At 45.5% G+C, this 18,277-nt stretch overlaps 7 non-coding genes across 7 annotated transcripts; all 7 read left to right on the top strand.

Annotated features, from left to right (window-relative positions):
* Positions 1-14,011: 14,011 nt before the first annotated feature.
* Positions 14,012-14,130, top strand: LOC143716738 (5S ribosomal RNA). Its single transcript, XR_013196200.1, has one exon. It is a non-coding gene; the product is annotated as a 5S ribosomal RNA (ribosomal RNA).
* A 380-nt stretch (positions 14,131-14,510) lies between these two features.
* On the top strand, positions 14,511-14,629 carry LOC143716769 (5S ribosomal RNA). Its single transcript, XR_013196230.1, has one exon. It is a non-coding gene; the product is annotated as a 5S ribosomal RNA (ribosomal RNA).
* Positions 14,630-15,118: 489 nt separating this feature from the next.
* Positions 15,119-15,237, top strand: LOC143716634 (5S ribosomal RNA). The gene has a single exon (XR_013196098.1). It is a non-coding gene; the product is annotated as a 5S ribosomal RNA (ribosomal RNA).
* A 377-nt stretch (positions 15,238-15,614) lies between these two features.
* On the top strand, positions 15,615-15,733 carry LOC143716613 (5S ribosomal RNA). The gene has a single exon (XR_013196078.1). It is a non-coding gene; the product is annotated as a 5S ribosomal RNA (ribosomal RNA).
* A 380-nt stretch (positions 15,734-16,113) lies between these two features.
* LOC143716633 (5S ribosomal RNA) lies at positions 16,114-16,232 on the top strand. The gene has a single exon (XR_013196097.1). It is a non-coding gene; the product is annotated as a 5S ribosomal RNA (ribosomal RNA).
* A 487-nt stretch (positions 16,233-16,719) lies between these two features.
* On the top strand, positions 16,720-16,837 carry LOC143716779 (5S ribosomal RNA). Its single transcript, XR_013196240.1, has one exon. It is a non-coding gene; the product is annotated as a 5S ribosomal RNA (ribosomal RNA).
* A 381-nt stretch (positions 16,838-17,218) lies between these two features.
* On the top strand, positions 17,219-17,337 carry LOC143716715 (5S ribosomal RNA). Its single transcript, XR_013196177.1, has one exon. It is a non-coding gene; the product is annotated as a 5S ribosomal RNA (ribosomal RNA).
* Positions 17,338-18,277: the final 940 nt, after the last annotated feature.

Here is an 18,277-nt window from a genome sequence, read left to right on the forward strand (position 1 = left end):
GGAGACCATAACCTTGTCACCGCCTACACCACATTCCAATATCTGGACGAGCTCCATAAACACTTGTAAACAACTTTCGCTTTTGCCCAACAACACCGGAAAAACAGCGCTGAAGGCCAGAAAGCATACTATGACCGAAAGGCATCACACCAGGAACTCAATGTGGGCGACAAAGTCCTGTATTACAGTTTCGCCCTGCCACCCCAGCGGCTGTCAAAGAAGTTCCTGCCCCACTGGACAGGACCTCCTGAGATTGTGAACAAACTCTCCCCCCGTTGCGTACCAAATCCAGCTAAAACGAGGAACGAGAGAACCAGTTCTCAAATGGGTCCACCGCAATCAGATCAAAAGACATCTGGCCACTAGCGGGGACAGACAGGGAGGAGCCGATGCAGGCTAAACTCAACCGCCGTCACCGCAGCGAAAAGACTGTCCCACACAACCCGGGACAAACCTCGCTGACTTGTGCCTTCTCTCTTTCCCCTTTTCCTCCATACCTCTCTCTCTTGCCTGTAACAGGATGCTGCTGTGGATTGCCATCATGTGCCTTCAGTCGACCAGAGGCCACCCGCCAGCTGGCGTCATCTCACCAGGACTGGCCTCGGGCATCGTGTTGAGAGAGCAACCGGGACTTTGCTTAGTACAGCTGGGCAGGTCCCCAATGGACAGAAACCGCCCTCAACCACGCCGAAGCCGATGTCGAGCACATGCTGAACCAACTCGAGAAGATGACCGTCACCTAAGCTGAATTGGGAGGACACAACAAACGTTCCAAGCGGTTCCTGGGAGCGTTGCTCGGAGCCGCTGCCGACGTAGGCACGCTGTTCAACATTGGTATGTCCAGTGTCAACACTGTTAACGTAGCCACGGTGCGACGGCACGTGGCCGAAATTCAGACTGAACTTCCACAGTTAAAAGAACAACTCACCACACAAAGCGCATACCTGCAAACCATTGGCAAGACACTGAGAGGAACTGTGACAATCCTCAACACTATTAGCGTCATGCTAAATCAGACTGTGAGCTCCATGAAGCAGCTGTTCACAGTTTTCCAGAATTACTTTGCCCAAACACAGTTGGTCACGGCATTAATGACCGACAGGCTCCGAGAAATAAGTTCCTCCATTGACAGCTTAGCCATGGGTAGGATCCCGCCATACCTGATACCCCTAAGCCTGGTGCAAACCGTGCTGGCTTCCGCCATAACAACACCCACTGACCCATTACAAATCCACCTTGCCTACACTTTGGGCAGTGCCATTCCACTGTATGTTGCCCCTTCACAGCGAGAGGTAGGCTTCCTCTTAAATTTACCCATCATAGAGTCAAGCCGGATCTACCGACTCAAAGACATTGTCAACGTGGGATTTTGGCAGAGCAACACTTATTTTAGGGTACGGAAACCTGAGGTGGTAGCCTACCACGACAGCAATAGACAGCTGTACTTAGCCCCGAACCTGCACATGTGTACCCTCACCAAAGACATTCACTATCTCTGCCCTAGCAAACCGTTCCTCAGAGACAACACGGATGGGATTTGCGGCCTGCAACACCTGGCCAGCGACGCACGCTGCCCTGCAGAAGTTAAGCCTCGCAGCCAAGTCACCGAGACGCAAGCCGAGATTGTAGGGGACCGGTGGCTCGTCAACACTCCAGTACGGTCAGCGACACTGACCTATGACCAGCACGACACCGCTACACGCGTCAACCTGCTGAACCAAACCATGTGGATTCAGGTCCCACGAGGAGCCATCCTCCACCTTGACAACCTAGCCTTGTACCACCTTCCGAGTGAAGAATACCAATCCGAGCTAGAGATTCCATCCTTCTTTAAGGATCGCAACTTCACTTTCGATCCAGAACTGGAAAAGTTGATTGAGGAAGGGGGGTCACAGATCATTGACATCGCTCCCCTTGACACAGCCCTCCAAGCATTGTCCAGAATGACCATCCTGAACGCTTCACCTGTCGTCCAAGCATGGACCGCCGCTGACACCGCCCTGTGCATTTCAACAATCATCGGCCACACCCTAACCCTGGGCCTGGCCTACATCCTGTACCGACGAATCAACGAGATGCGAACCTCTACAGCCAAGCTCACAAAAGCCATGTCTGTAGGTTTCCGGAGAGGCCCCCGGAAAGAGGACTCCCCGTCAGAGAATGCTGCGGACCTCATCGAGCTGAACCCTCAGTCCGAATAACCACCTGCAGCAAATCCTAGAATTATTACCCGTTCACAGATGATGTGATAAACACATTTCATTTCTTATATCTTTTTCACAATAAAGCAGCCAGTTGTTTTCTAGTTGTTTCTGACTTAAAAAAAAACTTTGTCTCTGGTCTAATCTGGTCTGGTCTCCAGCACAGACACACAAGTTAAGTCTGCAACACACCACTTGTTTGAGGGGGAGAAAGGGGGGGTAATCACCGTTTGGCTGCTGTGATCCTGAGCGGATTGCAAAACACAATACATCCAAACATTCCTTGTTTAACCCACCAAATAAAAAGCAAGCACTCAAGTACCATATTAATGTAGATATTACCTTTGGATAAATTCCAGAGTACAAGCAGCATCTTCAGCATACTTCAAATTAAAATTGTAGTAGCTGGAAAAAATAGCAGCCAGACCAGTTGTAAAGTCAAGGTGAGGTCCCATGACCACTTGACCCTCCAACGACAGCATCCACACCCTTGGTTTCATTATGTCACCTGAAACAAAACCAGATACACTCATCATGGACAACTGTTCAGTAAAGGAATCATTTTTCTTTTTTTAATTAGAGTAAAAAGAGTTGTGGCATATTCTAACTACTGTGTGTTACATTTCTTTAAAAGAAAATGTCAATTACAAATGTTGAACAGTAAATAAAGTTGCAGGTGTACAGTATAATTCACAGTATAAAACACCACATACCTTATCACTTAAAAGTTTCTTTTGGATATTAAAAATCTGTCCTTTTCATAATAGATTTTTATTTTATTTTTTAAACCCAAGAGAATTGCAATTTAAACTTTTTTAAGACCAAGTCATTCAATTGGGGAGTGATAGCAGATCGTTTATGTTGACTTCAGGGAGAGAGACAACTTTTTGTTTACATTTAGATCCTTTAAATGAAATTAATACATGAGCATCATACTCAGAACACTACTCTCTCTCAGGTTATATTTTTAACAGATTTTTTTTGTATATAAAGGGACTATATGGAACTTTGTTTGTGGTGCTCAAAGTGCAAAAAAACACATTTGAAAAACTCAACAGCAATGTCTCTTTCCAGAAATCATGACCTGGTTTACTTAAAATAATCCAGACCTTATTGTGAGCAGTTTCATGTAGGAACTATCGGTTGAAAGAACATAGTTACTACATGAAACTGCTCACAACAAATCTGTGGATGACTTGACAGAATACATTCAAAATGAGGAAGACATCAACATTACCTTGAACAATCGAGCAAGGGGTGCTTGGTAGCATCACGGTCCCTTCTACATCAGTGGCTGTGGCACACGGCTGCAAAAATAAGAGTAGAATAAGATTCAACTGTTAATAATCTGTACCAATAGTAGCTATAGTCAATTTGCGAACAAATCTTCCCTTGGCCCCCATTGATTTAACTTAGATTAGGCAGTACACATTTGGTAAAGTTTAGAATGTGATCATGACAATGTGACAGGTTTCTTTGGACTGATGAGCAGTTGGCACCTGTATGAATGGTGAAGTGTAGAGTGAAGCGCTTTGTGTGGTCAGAAAACTAGTAAGGTATATGAAAGAAAAAAATAAGGATGGATATGTTATTAGTTTGGATTTTGAAAAGGCCTTTGACAGAGTAGAACATGACTATTTATTTGAGATTTTAAAGGGATACTCCAGCTGTGGGAAGATGAATGTGTATTTAATAGTGATCATTTATATAGTAGAATGTGAAATTATTTTTAAATTGAAGCATTCTAGACTGAGAAAAGGCAGAAAATGTATTTTTTACTCATGTGGCGTAAAGACAACAACTCCCAGAATGCACTTGCTTTGCTGCCCTTACGAGGCCAGGCCACTCCCAAACCACGCCTACCGGTTACAGGCGGCAGTATCCGAAAAATTTCTCCACACATTCTCTAGGCTAATACATACTCTAGTAACAGTAAAGGTTTAAAGGTTTATAAAAAGAACCACAACCGATGGGAGTTATAACTTTTATATTAACGTAAAATTAATATTAACACTTTTACACTCAAAGTTCTTCCAGAGCTTCGGCTGTTTCCTTATATTCATTCACAGTATTGTAAGTCAGGAGCTGGATATCTCCGTCTGATGTCCTGGACAACACAGGTGGGCAAAACGAGACGATAGTCTTTACCAAGTCGCTCGCCTTGCTGGAACCATTCCATAAAGTGACGATAGGCTGTTAGGCGATATTGTCTACAAAACAGTAAGCACAACGTTAGCAATGCGAACTATTTGCACACAGTATACTATCTTAGATGTAAATATAACAACAATAGCTCAGCTGACTAACGTTACGAGGGAAGAACATTGTGATAATGCCGGGTGTCCAAACTCTGTACATTACGTCTTGGTAAAAAAAAGAAAAACAAACCAAATAACGTTACTCACTTTACACTAAGCCGTCCCTTTGTCCCTGCGGGCTTTGGCTGGCGTTTCCAATTTATCTCGTCCAGAAGAAAATGGGATCGTTGAAATTCGCGACAGTAATAGGACTCTCTATCTGTTTCCATAGGCGCACAGCGAGAGCACTGACAGCTCCAGTCCGCCCCAGCTGGAGTCTGGCCGGGCTCGAGTCAGGTCTTGCTCCCCTGCTGCAGCAGCTGCTACGGCCGCCTCTTGTTCCTCCATCTCCCGCAACTGTTCATCGCTGTATTGCGGCTCGTACAGGTAAACGCGAGCATCAGATTCGCGCAACTGATCTTCGAAATCCCCTTCTGTCATTTCAACTTCTAAACTAACGTACCTTCCGCTATCGTGATTAGCCCACTATACAAACTTTATACACAGAGCAAGAGCCTGTTAGCTTAGCTTCTACAGAAAGATGGCTGACAATATCTTACTTTCTGTGAGTGAGATCCCGCCCCATATGGGCGTAGTGAAAACATGCGGAACTAGCTACTAGTACTGGCTGTAGTTTTAAGCCTCTGGCCCAAAAATTCTGGAGGATTTTTTCCAGACTAAAAATACATAAATCTCTCATATCAGGGGGAAATGAGGGGGGGAAGCAAGGTAATTCGAAAATACTACTGGTTTTCTACTGATACAAATCTTAATTCTAAATCCTGGAGTATCCCTTTAAGTGGGTATGGGTTTGGGGAAAGTTTTATCCAATGGATTAAAATTTTATATAAAGGAGCAATAACAAGAGTAAAATGTAATGGGTTTTTAACAGAATGTTTTAAATAAACTAGGTCAATAAGACAAGGATGTCCACTATCAGCACTTTTATATTCACTAGTTGCAGAACCTTTGGGATTAGCTGTTAAAAGAGATAAAGAAGTAAGAGGGATAGACATTGAAGAGAGTGGGGAAAATGTCAATACGCAGACGATACAACGATAATGGTTAAAGATATAAAGAGTGTTAAAAAAGCAATGGAAGTGGTACAGGCGTTTTTTAAGGGATCAGGGAGCAAGATAAATGAAGAGAAAACAGTATATATGAGATTTGGAGGGGCGAGTGTTTTAGCAAATGATTTTAAGTTTAAAGAATCAAAGGAAATAAAGATCTTAGGTGTTTTAATAGGGAAAGACGAAAAATATGTTGAAGAAGTAATGTGGGAAGAAATACTAGGAGGAATTGAAAGAAGGTTAAATTTTTGGAAGTTGAGGACTTTAAGTTTAAAGGGAAAGGTTTTAATTGTAAATGTTTTAATGGTAGCAAAGTTGTGGTATGTTTTATATGTGACTTCTATGCCGATGTGGGTGGAAAAAAGGCTGAAGAAATGTTTTCTGGATTTTATATGGGATGGAAAACCTCCAAGAATTGCATACAATACTATAATAGGAGAACTTGAAAGGGAGTGATGGGATTGATAGATGTGGAACAAAGAAAAATAGCTTAAGAGTTAAAATAATTAAAAGGTATCTGGATGAGACAAGTAAAACAACGTGGAAAAAGACGATGGAATATTTTTTAAATAAATGTGGGAATTTTAATTTGGGAGATAATATTTTATGGATGAAAACTAAGATTTGGATGGTGAAAGGAATACCAAATTTTTACAGAGAATTGATTGAGTGCATGGGGGAAATTTTTAACGATTGTTAATTTTAATCCTCAAGGTAGAGAGAGCATTTTAAACCAGCCTTTATTCTTAAACAACGGCATTTTAAATCAGGGGAATGTGATTTTTTTAAAGAAATGGTGGGATGTTGGGATCACAAGAGTTAGAGATATTTTATATGAATTTAAAGAGGGATTTTTACCATTACAGTATATAAAAGATACAATGGAAGTGGCAAAAGAGGATTTTAATGAACAAGAACTGCAAAATAAGTATGAAATAATGAAAGAAGCAATACCCAAAGAGTGGATAAAAAGAATAGAAGATATGGAAGAAGAGAAACAAGGGAAAGAAGTGCATGTAACGTTGAGGGGAAAACTATATGCTTTTAATGAATGTACTGTGAAAATGTTTTACTGTTTTTTTAGAGAGGGGGTTTTCAGAAAACCAAAAGCCAATGAGTACTGGGTACAGAAATACAAAGATCTAAAAGAAGAGGATATATGGAATAACATGAAAGGTACAAAGATAGACGCGAAATTGGAGAGTTTTGAATATTTAATCAGACACAGAGCAATTTTTACTGACATTATTTTAAAAAAATCCACATGGAACTAAGTGAAACATGTAAAGTGTGTAATGTGGAAGATGAAAGTTTTTTACACTTGTTTTTAAATTGTAGAGAATTGGAAGATTTTAACGAAAAGGGTAAAAGATTGATTGAAATGTTGAGAGGGGAATCCAATGAGAAGACTGTAGAATGGAACAGAGTGGTGATGTTTGGGATGGAAGAAAAAGGGTAAAAACAAAAGTTTATTAATCTGTGTGTGATGATAATGAAAAGTGCAATATGGTAAAGAAGAATTGTAGCAAAAAAGGAAAAAATCGTGTTAGATGTTTGGATCGTTTTTAAAAGGAAAACTGAATTGTATATTGAAGGATTGTATGAGTATTTTAAATGTGAAAATAAGTTGGAAGTTTTTTATGGTGTTTTTACCCCAAAAGTTTGTGATGTTTTAAAGGATCGTCCTGGTTGCGTATGCAACCCACCGTTCCCTGAAGGAGGGAACGGAGGACGTAGTCGACGCCGACTGAAATGGGATCTCGCTAGAGAGCCTGTCTTCTTCGAGTACTTTTGAACGAGCCAATGTAATTGGCGTGCGTGATTCGCATCACACACTCCGCCCCCGCGGCGCGGGTATAAATACGGAAGTGGATGCACGCACTAGTTGCTTTTCGCTGAGGAGCCGAGAGTAACCCGGGGTCAGCGGTGGTCCAGCGGTAGTGGCAAGGGGACTACGTCCTCCGTTCCCTCCTTCAGGGAACGGTGGGTTGCATACGCAACCAGGACGTTCCCTTTCAGTCGATAACGTCGGATGTAGTCGACGCCGACTGAAATGGGATCAACCATTGAACACGCCACTAACGCTGCCACCTTCCAGTGCCTAAACCAAAGCCTCCTGATGCCCCCGCAAACTTAAGGCGGGGAAGGACAGGGCTTAGGCCAGGGAAGTCACTGCTGTTCCTACAGGACCACTGGGAAAGCGTTCCCCGTACGTTGGAAGGAAGGGACGCTGCGGAAGCCACATCCAACCCGAGGGAGGTAATGTGGAGAATACACATATGAACTGGGCGGAAACCGGGCAGTCTAACATATGGAATGTCACTGGGGTGGCTCCAGCCTAAGACGGGGGGAGACACACCGGACAGTGACGGCAGAGAGACTCTGCCGAGGGAAGACACGGGCTCACCGCAGGGAGCCGTATCGTGGAAGAATACACATATGGGGTCACCGAAGGGACCGCAACATATGGACCCAGCCTAACACAGGTTCCACACTGCTTACGAGTGGTAGGCCTAACACCAGACGTTCCGCACGTCCGACGTCGGAGGGGTGTGGAGGAACTCAACAGGGTTCAATTTTAAGGGAACTCAACTGGAGTAGAAAGGCGCACGTATCCAGTCCATAGGAGGGGAATGGCGCAGCAAGCCGACACTTGAACCGGGCTCACGGTGAAACTGGCTTCATGAGAAGGGAGCCCACGGGAAGCAGCGGTTCAACTAGGTGTCGTCCAGCCCCCAACTCTAGAATCTGTTTAGCAAAGTATATCGTCAACGCCCAGACGGAGCACTTTACACTCATCATAGAGGAGCTCAACACCTAAGTGGACCTGTTGCATCTCGGATCTTTGCCGAAATGAAGGCAAGCACTAAGTGCAACTTTGCATGGAAACAGCCTTCCCTCTCTGCTGAATTCCAACAGATATTTGAAGAGCTGGTCTGAGGTCTATGACTTGCATTCTGTACACGTCCAAGCGAACGGACAGAGAAGCCAGGGCTGGATCTGCCTCCTCCAGGGCAGCGCTTGCAGCTTCACCACCTGCTCCTATTACGGGAGAGGTAGGAACCTTGGGCACAATCCGAGCCGGGGTCTCAGCTTGTGAGAGTTAGCCGGCCCAGACTCCAGGCACAATACGTTGACCGAAAGCGAGCAAGTCCCTACCCTCTAGTACAGACCACGCGAGCAGGAGAACTGATATAACAGAATTTTTAACTCACTGCCTGCAGTGGCTCAGGGGCGGTCTCTGCAGTGCAGTCGCACCAGGGACAAGGCCCAAGAGGATAAAGAGGGACACAAGGATTTACAAGACCTTGCTCCTCAGGAACCTGACGATCAGAACGTGCTTCTGCATACTTCTGCAACACGATGAGCGTCGTTTAAACACCGAGGCAACATCATTTTGAGGGTGAAGGAAAACAGCCTACTGCAACCCATTTTGCAGGAAAGAGAGCACTGAAGTGATCGAAAGCTTTCAGGATCTCCTCTGGAGAGAAGACGCACTCAACGACTAGGTTCCACTTCTAAAGGCGTAAGCACGCTACCCAATTCTAGGGGGTGCTCGCAGAAGTGATGGTAACTATCACATGTTCTTGTGATAGCCACCTGAACCTCCGCGTTCAGATGTAAGACCGCCCAGAATCTCCGGGGGAAGAACGCGTGTGCCATCGTGCCCCGTCCCCGAAAGAGTTTTCAGGGGAAGTCAGGAAGGCTGTTGAAGGGAACCAGGTCTAGTTGGGCCAATAAGGGGCAACTATGAAGACCTGTTCCTCTCCTGACTTGGCACGTAGGTGCAAGCGACGGGTGCAAAAGACAGGAGCATTGCTCAACACAACATGTGAAGATCACTGGGCTTCAGGAGCATTTTCTGCTCAGCACTTGGGTGTGATAAGTTCACTGAGCTTCAGGAGCATTCCTGCTCAACACCTGAGTGTGATAAACTCACCGAGCTTCAGGAGCATTTCTGCTCAACACTTGAGTGCGAAGAACTTCACTGAACGACAGGAGCATTTCTGCTCAGCACTTGAGTGTGACAAGTTCACTGAGCTTCAGGAGCATTACTGCTCAACACCTGAGTGTGATAAACTCACTGAGCTGCAGGAGCATTTCTGCTCAACACTTGAGTGCGAAGAACTTCACTGAGCACCAGGAGCATTTCTGCTCAGCACTGCGTGTGACGAATTCACTGAGCTACCTGTGATGAACTCACAGAGCTACAGGAGCATTGCTGCTCAACACCTGAGTGCGATGAACTTCACTGAGTTTCAGGAGCAATTCTGCTCAACATGAAGAGTGATGATTTCACTGACTTGAGCAGGCGCAAGGCGACCATGAGTCGCAGTCACTTTTAGAAGGCTCACTGGGGTTAAACGCATTTCTGCGGGCCCCTGGGGCAGCTGAGACCCAGTGTTTGTCCAAGGGTAGTCCGCTCGGTTTACCCAAACACTGGCGGAAAAATAAAACCGGGGGGGCAACTGAGCGGCCCCGGAATGGTCATGACCCAGCCGGACCCAGGGGATGGAGCATCCACTTGCCCTGGCTATAACTGTCGTGAGGCTCGATGGCGGCACGATTGAGTAAGCGGGAGGAGTGGAACAAGGCGCCCTCAGAAGCGTCTGACTCCAAGGAGGAGGTGACGGGTGAGTTTGTGACATGCAGGGGAAGCTTGCGCAACGGTCGCAATGTCTAACAACTCGAGGCACGAATGCCCGTGTAGTCGGGGGTCGCCCAGGCCCTCGTTAAAACACGCCCTTTGTACATGGCCCCTCTGTTGAAGAGGGTTTGGCAGCAGACCGGGATGAACTATAGTCACACAGGGTGAGCTGCTCTGCCACGGTCACCTCGGGACTCGATCGTGAAGCTAGCGCTGAAGCGGTCACATATGGAGGAAGCCAAAGGCTGCGACTACCATATACCCCAGGAGCCTCTGAAAGTTCTTTCAGTGGGACCCTTTCTCACTTCAACACCAGCTGAACACATTCTCATTGGAGAGACATGTTGGACCGAGTACCTCTCCAAAACTAAGAAAGAGATACTCAGCCCGTGGGCGAGACTACTCTCTTCCAGTTGACCTGACGACCCAACGGGCTCTGGAGCACTCGAGGGGAAGGACACTGTACTGATACTCCACCCTTAGACGCAACACACAGGATGGCCTGCGGTGCGGGAGGTAGAGATCTGAAGCACATGTCTTTCAGGTCAAAGCTGCAGACCAATCTTGGGCCAAGATGGTCACGACCCACCCCCTAGTAGCACGAAGAACGAGTTTACAACTGGCCTTCGTACCGGCTGGAGGAGCGGCTATATCAAATCCTTCGCCAGCAGGATAAGATAAGCACGCACAAGTCAGGAGCACTGCTCAACACTCGGTGTGATGAATATCACTGAATTTTCAGGAGCACGTCTGCTCAACACCTAATGTGATGACTATCACTGACTTGAGCGGGGTAGCCGAGCCTGAGGTGGGGCAGCAAAGTAGAGAGAGTGGTGTTAGTGTGCTGTGCAACACTTACCTGTCTCCACAAGCGGCAGGGGGCGCGTGAGAAGGCGGATGACCGGGTCCTCGAACGCACCAAGCTGCCTGCTGGCGACCAAGGGGGAGCTGAGGGGTGTAAGGCTATACAGGGTCACACCCGCCAGACTGGCCCTCTTGGGACCCAGGAACAGATGAAATTGCTCTCTCTTTGAAGTGTGGGTACCGCTTGCTCCGCTTTTTTTTTTTTTTTTTTTTAGGGAGCCAGCGGCGGAACAGACACACACACAAACAAAGGCTCCACCCGGCCCTCACCCGGGGGGAGGGAGTGATCGTGCCACTCCAAGAGCATCTCATCCATTCCTGGGCGGCCCGCTCTGGAATGCTTTCGCTGTCGCTTGCCACCTGGCTTGGCAGCGCCTGGAGCGGGCTGGGCGTCTCTACTGCCGCCGGCTCCATGCTGAGGCCTGGGTGGAGGCTGCTGCGGAGGGCCAGCAGGAGCGGCGGCCGGAGAACGCCCACGGCGACAAGCAGGCGGAGGAGCTGCCACCGGCGGCGGGTGGAGGCAGCAGCTGGCCACCGGGGCAGGATGTGCCGGATGACCTCCGTCTGCGCTTGAGCGGCAGAGAACTGTTTGATGCAGTTCTCCACCGCGTCGCCGACCAGCCCAACCTGGGAAATTGGGGAGACCAGGAACCGAACCTTGTCCGCATCCGCCATACCAACCAGGCTGAGCCAACGAAGGCGCTACTGGACCACCAAGGTGGACATCGCCAGACCGATCACGCACGCTACGACACCCGTACCCCGGAGGATGAGGTTGGATGCAGTGCGGTGCTCACCTATGAGCGCACGGTCTGGATTACCCTCGTGCATGCCATGGGTGCCCTAGCCTGCAGCAACGCCATGGCACGCAAGAGGAAGGGGCTTGCCCACAGGCTTTGTAAGCTCTGCCCGTCGGAACAGACGAAACTCACAGGCCTTAGGGGGGAGACGAGGATCCCCCCAAAAGGCAGCGGCCGCCGGACACAGGTGCACCTGTGTCGACAGACCGCTCCAATGGAGGGACACCTCGCCACCCTTCACCGTTCCTCCATCAAGGGTAATGAGGGGGAAAAGCTATTCAGGCAGTTTCTGCCAGAGAAAGATGCTGTTCACCACCTGATAAGCTCTCCATGCATTTCGGGAAAGAAAGGCACTGGGGCGGCGAGCTGAGAACCAGCGCGGCCCGCCCCAAGATACCAAACTCCAGATTCCAACCGAGACTGAACGGGACACGGTGGAGGTTCCACTCGAGCCCGGCAGCCTCGGCGGCCCGTTTCAGCATAGCTGATTATTCTGGATCCGGCTCGGGCAAAATTGAACTCCCGGAGGGAGACAATGCAGCCGAGTCATCATCTCTAGAAGTCAGCTCACCCTCCGATGCTGCAATCGGCGTCCTGTCCTCCAGGGGAGCCCCGAGTGAAACCGCTGGCCCACCCATTACAGATGGACCAGCAGACAACACAGGAGGCTCCAGTGGTTGCAGTGGAAGGGAGGAGTGAGGAGCCCACAGGGAATGGTTACCGGGCGGGACATCCAACACTATCCTCCGGTCACCCATCCCACACAGCACCCGAGGGTGGGGCATGGTAATGGGGACTCGCTCTCCGCGAACGAAGGCGAGTCTCGCCCTCAACACTGCGACAGTCATGTTCCCACAGTGAAAACATGAGCTGTCCACAAAAGCTGTCTCAGCGTGCTGTAAGCCAAACACGTGACACAACAGTTGTGACCATCAGAGAGAGACAGGGAACGACCGCACCCAGAAACGCACGGGCGGAATGACATCTTGAAAAAGACGCAAACGCACCCGTGTTGCTCTTTCAGAAAATAGGACCGTCACCAGTGCCGGAGCACACAGGGGAATGACCGCGGCAACACTGAACAGAGAACTGAAACAGTGAAGCACTCACTTTTCCGCCCTCTAACCAGCCATCAACACATACAAACATTTAGAAATTTGTTGCTGTTAAAACAGCAGTTGAGAGCTCAAAGCTCGCGATCACCGCTGCACTCGCGCTGTAGAACACCAGCACTGGGAGAGTCTTCCTGAAGAACACCGACACACTCGCTCGTTGTAGACAACAGCACTCTCAGAGACATCAAACGATCGGCTCCGAAGCGAAAGGCAACTAGTGCGTGCATCCACTTCCGTATTTATACCCGCGCCGCGGGGGCGGAGTGTGTGATGCGAATCACGCACGCCAATTACATTGGCTCGTTCAATAGTACTCGAAGAAGACAGGCTCTCTAGCGAGATCCCATTTCAGTCGGCGTCGACTACGTCCGACGTTATCGACTGAAAGGGAACTAATGTGGAGGTTGCCTGGAAGTGAATACGTTTTTTTAAATTATCGAAATGATATGTGATGTAGAATGGTTGTGGAAGAAAATATGTAACATATGAATGTGTATTTTAATTTCTATTGATTTTATTGTATTTTCTTGATTGAATAAAAAAAAAAAGGCACTCCCGATCTCGTCTTATCTCGGAAGCTAAGCAGGGTTGGGCCTGGTTAGTACTTGGATGGGAGACCGCCTGGGAATACCAGGTGCTGTAAGCTTTATAAAAAAATAAATAAAAAAAAGAGTCCCTGAGCTTCTTCAAAAAGCCTTAAAAAGTCTCAGAGATTCTTCTGGAAGCATGAAAGAGTTTGAGTTTTTTCAAAAGTTCTTCTTTGTTTTCTTCACTAATGGTCTAACCTTTTAAATAAGGCCTGGTTAGTACTTGGATAGGACACCGCATGGGAATTCTAGGTGTTGTAAGCTTTTTTATGAAAAAAAAAGAGTCCCTGAGCTGCTTCAAAAAGCCTTAAAAAGTCTCTGAGATTCTTCAGAAAGCATGAAAGAGTTTGAGTTTTTTCAAAAGTTCTTCTTAGTTTTCTTCATTAATGGTCTAACCTTTTAAATAGCCCAATTTTGGCAGCAGTTTTCGCTTACGGCCATACCACCTTGGTCACCCCCGATCTCGTCTGATCTCGGAAGCTAAGCAGGGTCGGGCCTGGTTAGTACTTGGATGGGAGACCGCCTGGGAATACCAAGTGCTGTAAGCTTTTTTGATTTAAAAAAAAAAAAAAAGAGTCCCTGAGCTTCTTCAGAAAGCCTTTAAAAGTCTCTGAGATTCTTCAGAGAGCATGAAAGAGTTTGAGTTTTTTCAAAAGTTCTTATTAGTTAAAAAAAAGACTCACTGAGCTTCTTCAGGAAGCCTTTAAAAGTCTCTGATATTCTTCAGAGAGCATGAAAGAGTTTGAGTTTTTTCAAAAGTTCTTCTTAGTTTAAAAAAAAGACTCACTGAGCTTCTTCAGAAAGCCTTTAAAAGTCTCTGAGATTCTTCAGAGAGCATGAAAGAGTTTGAGTTTTTTCAAAAGTTCTTCTTAGTTTTCTTCATTAATGGTCTAACCTTTTAAATAGCCCAATTTTGGCAGCAGTTTTCGCTTACGGCCATACCACCTTGGTCACGCCCGATCTCATCTGATCTCGGAAGCTAAGCAGGGTCGGGCCTGGTTAGTACTTGGATGGGAGACCGCCTGGGAATACCAGGTGCTGTAAGCTTTTTTGATTTAAAAAAAAAAAAAAATTAGTCCCTGAGCTTCTTCAGAAAGCCTTTAAAAGTCTCTGAGATTCTTCAGAGAGCATGAAAGAGTTTGCGTTTTTTCAAAAGTTCTTCTTAGTTTAAAAAAAAGACTCACTGAGCTTCTTCAGAAAGCCTTTAAAAGTCTCTGAGATTCTTCAGAGAGCATGAAAGAGTTTGAGTTTTTTCAAAAGTTCTTCTTAGTTTAAAAAAAAAAGACTCACTGAGCTTCTTCAGAAAGCCTTTAAAAGTCTCTGAGATTCTTCAGAGAGCATGAAAGAGTTTGAGTTTTTTCAAAAGTTCTTCTTAGTTTAAAAAAAAAGACTCGCTGAGCTTCTTCAGAAAGCCTTTAAAAGTCTCTGAGATTCTTCAGAGAGCATGAAAGAGTTTGAGTTTTTTCAAAAGTTCTTCTTAGTTTTCTTCATTAATGGTCTAACCTTTTAAATAGCCCAATTTTGGCAGCAGTTTTCGCTTACAGCCATACCACCTTGGTCACGCCCGATCTCGTCTGATCTCGGAAGCTAAGCAGGGTCGGGCCTGGTTAGTACTTGGATGGGAGACCGCCTGGGAATACCAGGTGCTGTAAGCTTTTTTGATTTAAAAAAAAAAAGATTCCCTGAGCTTCTTCAGAAAGCCTTTAAAAGTCTCTGAGATTCTTCAGAGAGCATGAAAGAGTTTGAGTTTTTTCAAAAGTTCTTATTAGTTAAAAAAAAAGACTCAGTGAGCTTCTTCAGGAAGCCTTTAAAAGTCTCTGAGATTCTTCAGAGAGCATGAAAGAGTTTGAGTTTTTTCAAAAGTTCTTCTTAGTTTAAAAAAAAGACTCACTGAGCTTCTTCAGAAAGCCTTTAAAAGTCTCTGAGATTCTTCAGAGAGCATGAAAGAGTTTGAGTTTTTTCAAAAGTTCTTCTTAGTTTTCTTCATTAATGGTCTAACCTTTTAAATAGCCCAATTTTGGCAGCAGTTTTCGCTTACGGCCATACCACCTTGGTCACGCCCGATCTCGTCTGATCTCGGAAGCTAAGCAGGGTCGGGCCTGGTTAGTACTTGGATGGGAGACCGCCTGGGAATACCAGGTGCTGTAAGCTTTTTTGATTAAAAAAAAAAAAAAAAAACTCCCTGAGCTTCTTCAGAAAGCCTTTAAAAGTCTCTGAGATTCTTCAGAGAGCATGAAAGAGTTTGAGTTTTTTCAAAAGTTCTTATTAGTTAAAAAAAAGACTCACTGAGCTTCTTCAGGAAGCCTTTAAAAGTCTCTGATATTCTTCAGAGAGCATGAAAGAGTTTGAGTTTTTTCAAAAGTTCTTCTTAGTTTAAAAAAAAGACTCACTGAGCTTCTTCAGAAAGCCTTTAAAAGTCTCTGAGATTCTTCAGAGAGCATGAAAGAGTTTGAGTTTTTTCAAAAGTTCTTCTTAGATTTCTTCATTAATGGTCTAACCTTTTAAATAGCCCAATTTTGGCAGCAGTTTTCGCTTATGGCCATACCACCTTGGTCACGCCCGATCTCATCTGATCTCGGAAGCTAAGCAGGGTCGGGCCTGGTTAGTACTTGGATGGGAGACCGCCTGGGAATACCAGGTGCTGTAAGCTTTTTTGATTTAAAAAAAAAAAAAAGAGTCCCTGAGCTTCTTCAGAAAGCCTTTAAAAGTCTCTGAGATTCTTCAGAGAGCATGAAAGAGTTTGCGTTTTTTCAAAAGTTCTTCTTAGTTTAAAAAAAAGACTCACTGAGCTTCTTCAGAAAGCCTTTAAAAGTCTCTGAGATTCTTCAGAGAGCATGAAAGAGTTTGAGTTTTTTCAAAAGTTCTTCTTAGTTTAAAAAAAAAAAAACTCACTGGGCTTCTTCAGAAAGCCTTTAAAAGTCTCTGAGATTCTTCAGAGAGCATGAAAGAGTTTGAGTTTTTTCAAAAGTTCTTCTTAGTTTAAAAAAAAGACTCGCTGAGCTTCTTCAGAAAGCCTTTAAAAGTCTCTGAGATTCTTCAGAGAGCATGAAAGAGTTTGAGTTTTTTCAAAAGTTCTTCTTAGTTTTCTTCATTAATGGTCTAACCTTTTAAATAGCCCAATTTTGGCAGCAGTTTTCGCTTTCGGCCATACCACCTTGGTCACGCCCGATCTCGTCTGATCTCGGAAGCTAAGCAGGGTCGGGTTGGCTAGTACTTGGATGGGAGACCGCCTGGGAATACCAGGTGCTGTAAGCTTTTTTGATTTAAAAAAAAAAAAAAGAGTCCCTGAGCTTCTTCAGAAAGCCTTTAAAAGTCTCTGAGATTCTTCAGAGAGCATGAAAGAGTTTGAGTTTTTTCAAAAGTTCTTCTTAGTTTAAAAAAAAAGACTCGCTGAGCTTCTTCAGAAAGCCTTTAAAAGTCTCTGAGATTCTTCAGAGAGCATGAAAGAGTTTGAGTTTTTTCAAAAGTTCTTCTTAGTTTAAAAAAAAGACTCACTGAGCTTCTTCAGAAAGCCTTTAAAAGTCTCTGAGATTCTTCAGAGAGCATGAAAGAGTTTGAGTTTTTTCAAAAGTTCTTCTTAGTTTTCTTCATTAATGGTCTAACCTTTTAAATAGCCCAATTTTGGCAGCAGTTTTCGCTTACGGCCATACCACCTTGGTCACGCCCGATCTCGTCTGATCTCGGAAGCTAAGCAGGTTCGGGCCTGGTTAGTACTTGGATGGGAGACCGCCTGGGAATACCAGGTGCTGTAAGCTTTTTTGATAAAAAAAAAAAAAAGAGTCCCTGAGCTTCTTCAGAAAGCCGTTAAAAGTCTCTGAGATTCTTCAGAGAGCATGAAAGAGTTTGAGTTTTTTCAAAAGTTCTTCTTAGTTTAAAAAAAAGACTCACTGAGCTTCTTCAGAAAGCCTTTAAAAGTCTCTGAGATTCTTCAGAGAGCATGAAAGAGTTTGAGTTTTTTCAAAAGTTCTTCTTAGTTTAAAAAAAAGACTCACTGCCCAGCCAGCAATGACATGTGGGGCCCAGATGGGTTAAGTAGGGGTTCCATGGTTACTGTGTGGGCATGGGCTTTGGCTGGGTGAAATCAGCGGGTCCCATGTAGGTTTTGTAGTATGAGTCCGACATAGGAAGCCCATATGAGCTGATTACATGGGCCCCATAAGGGACAGGCATGGGCCAATTGGGCATGGGTTTGAACTGGGAACACATATATGGGTCCTGCATAGCATATTTATGGGCCAAGTGGGCATGGGTTTGATCTGGGAACACATATATGGGTCCTGCATATAATTTTTATGGGCCAAGTGGCCATGGGTTTGAACTGGGAACACATATATGGGTCCTGCATAGAATTTTTATGGGCCAAGTGGGCATGGGTTTGAACTGGGAACACATATATGGGTCCAGCATATAATTTTTATGGGCTAAGTGGCCATGGGTTTGAACTGGGAACACATATATGGGTCCTGCATGGAATTTTTATGGGCCAAGTGGCCATGGGTTTTAACTGGGAACACATATATGGGTCCTGCATGGTACATTTATGGGCCAAGTGGCCATGGGTTTGAACTGGGAACACATATATGGGTCCTGCATAGAATTTTTATGGGCCAAGTGGGCATGGGTTTGAACTGGGAAGACATATATGGGTCCTGCATAGAATTTTTATGGGCCAAGTGGCCATGGGTTTGAACTGGG

The sequence above is a fragment of the Siphateles boraxobius genome, unplaced genomic scaffold (genome assembly GCF_051911475.1).
Source record: "Siphateles boraxobius isolate OS27281-9 unplaced genomic scaffold, OSU_SipBor_1 6, whole genome shotgun sequence".
In the NCBI taxonomy this organism is placed as follows: domain Eukaryota; kingdom Metazoa; phylum Chordata; class Actinopteri; order Cypriniformes; family Leuciscidae; genus Siphateles; species Siphateles boraxobius.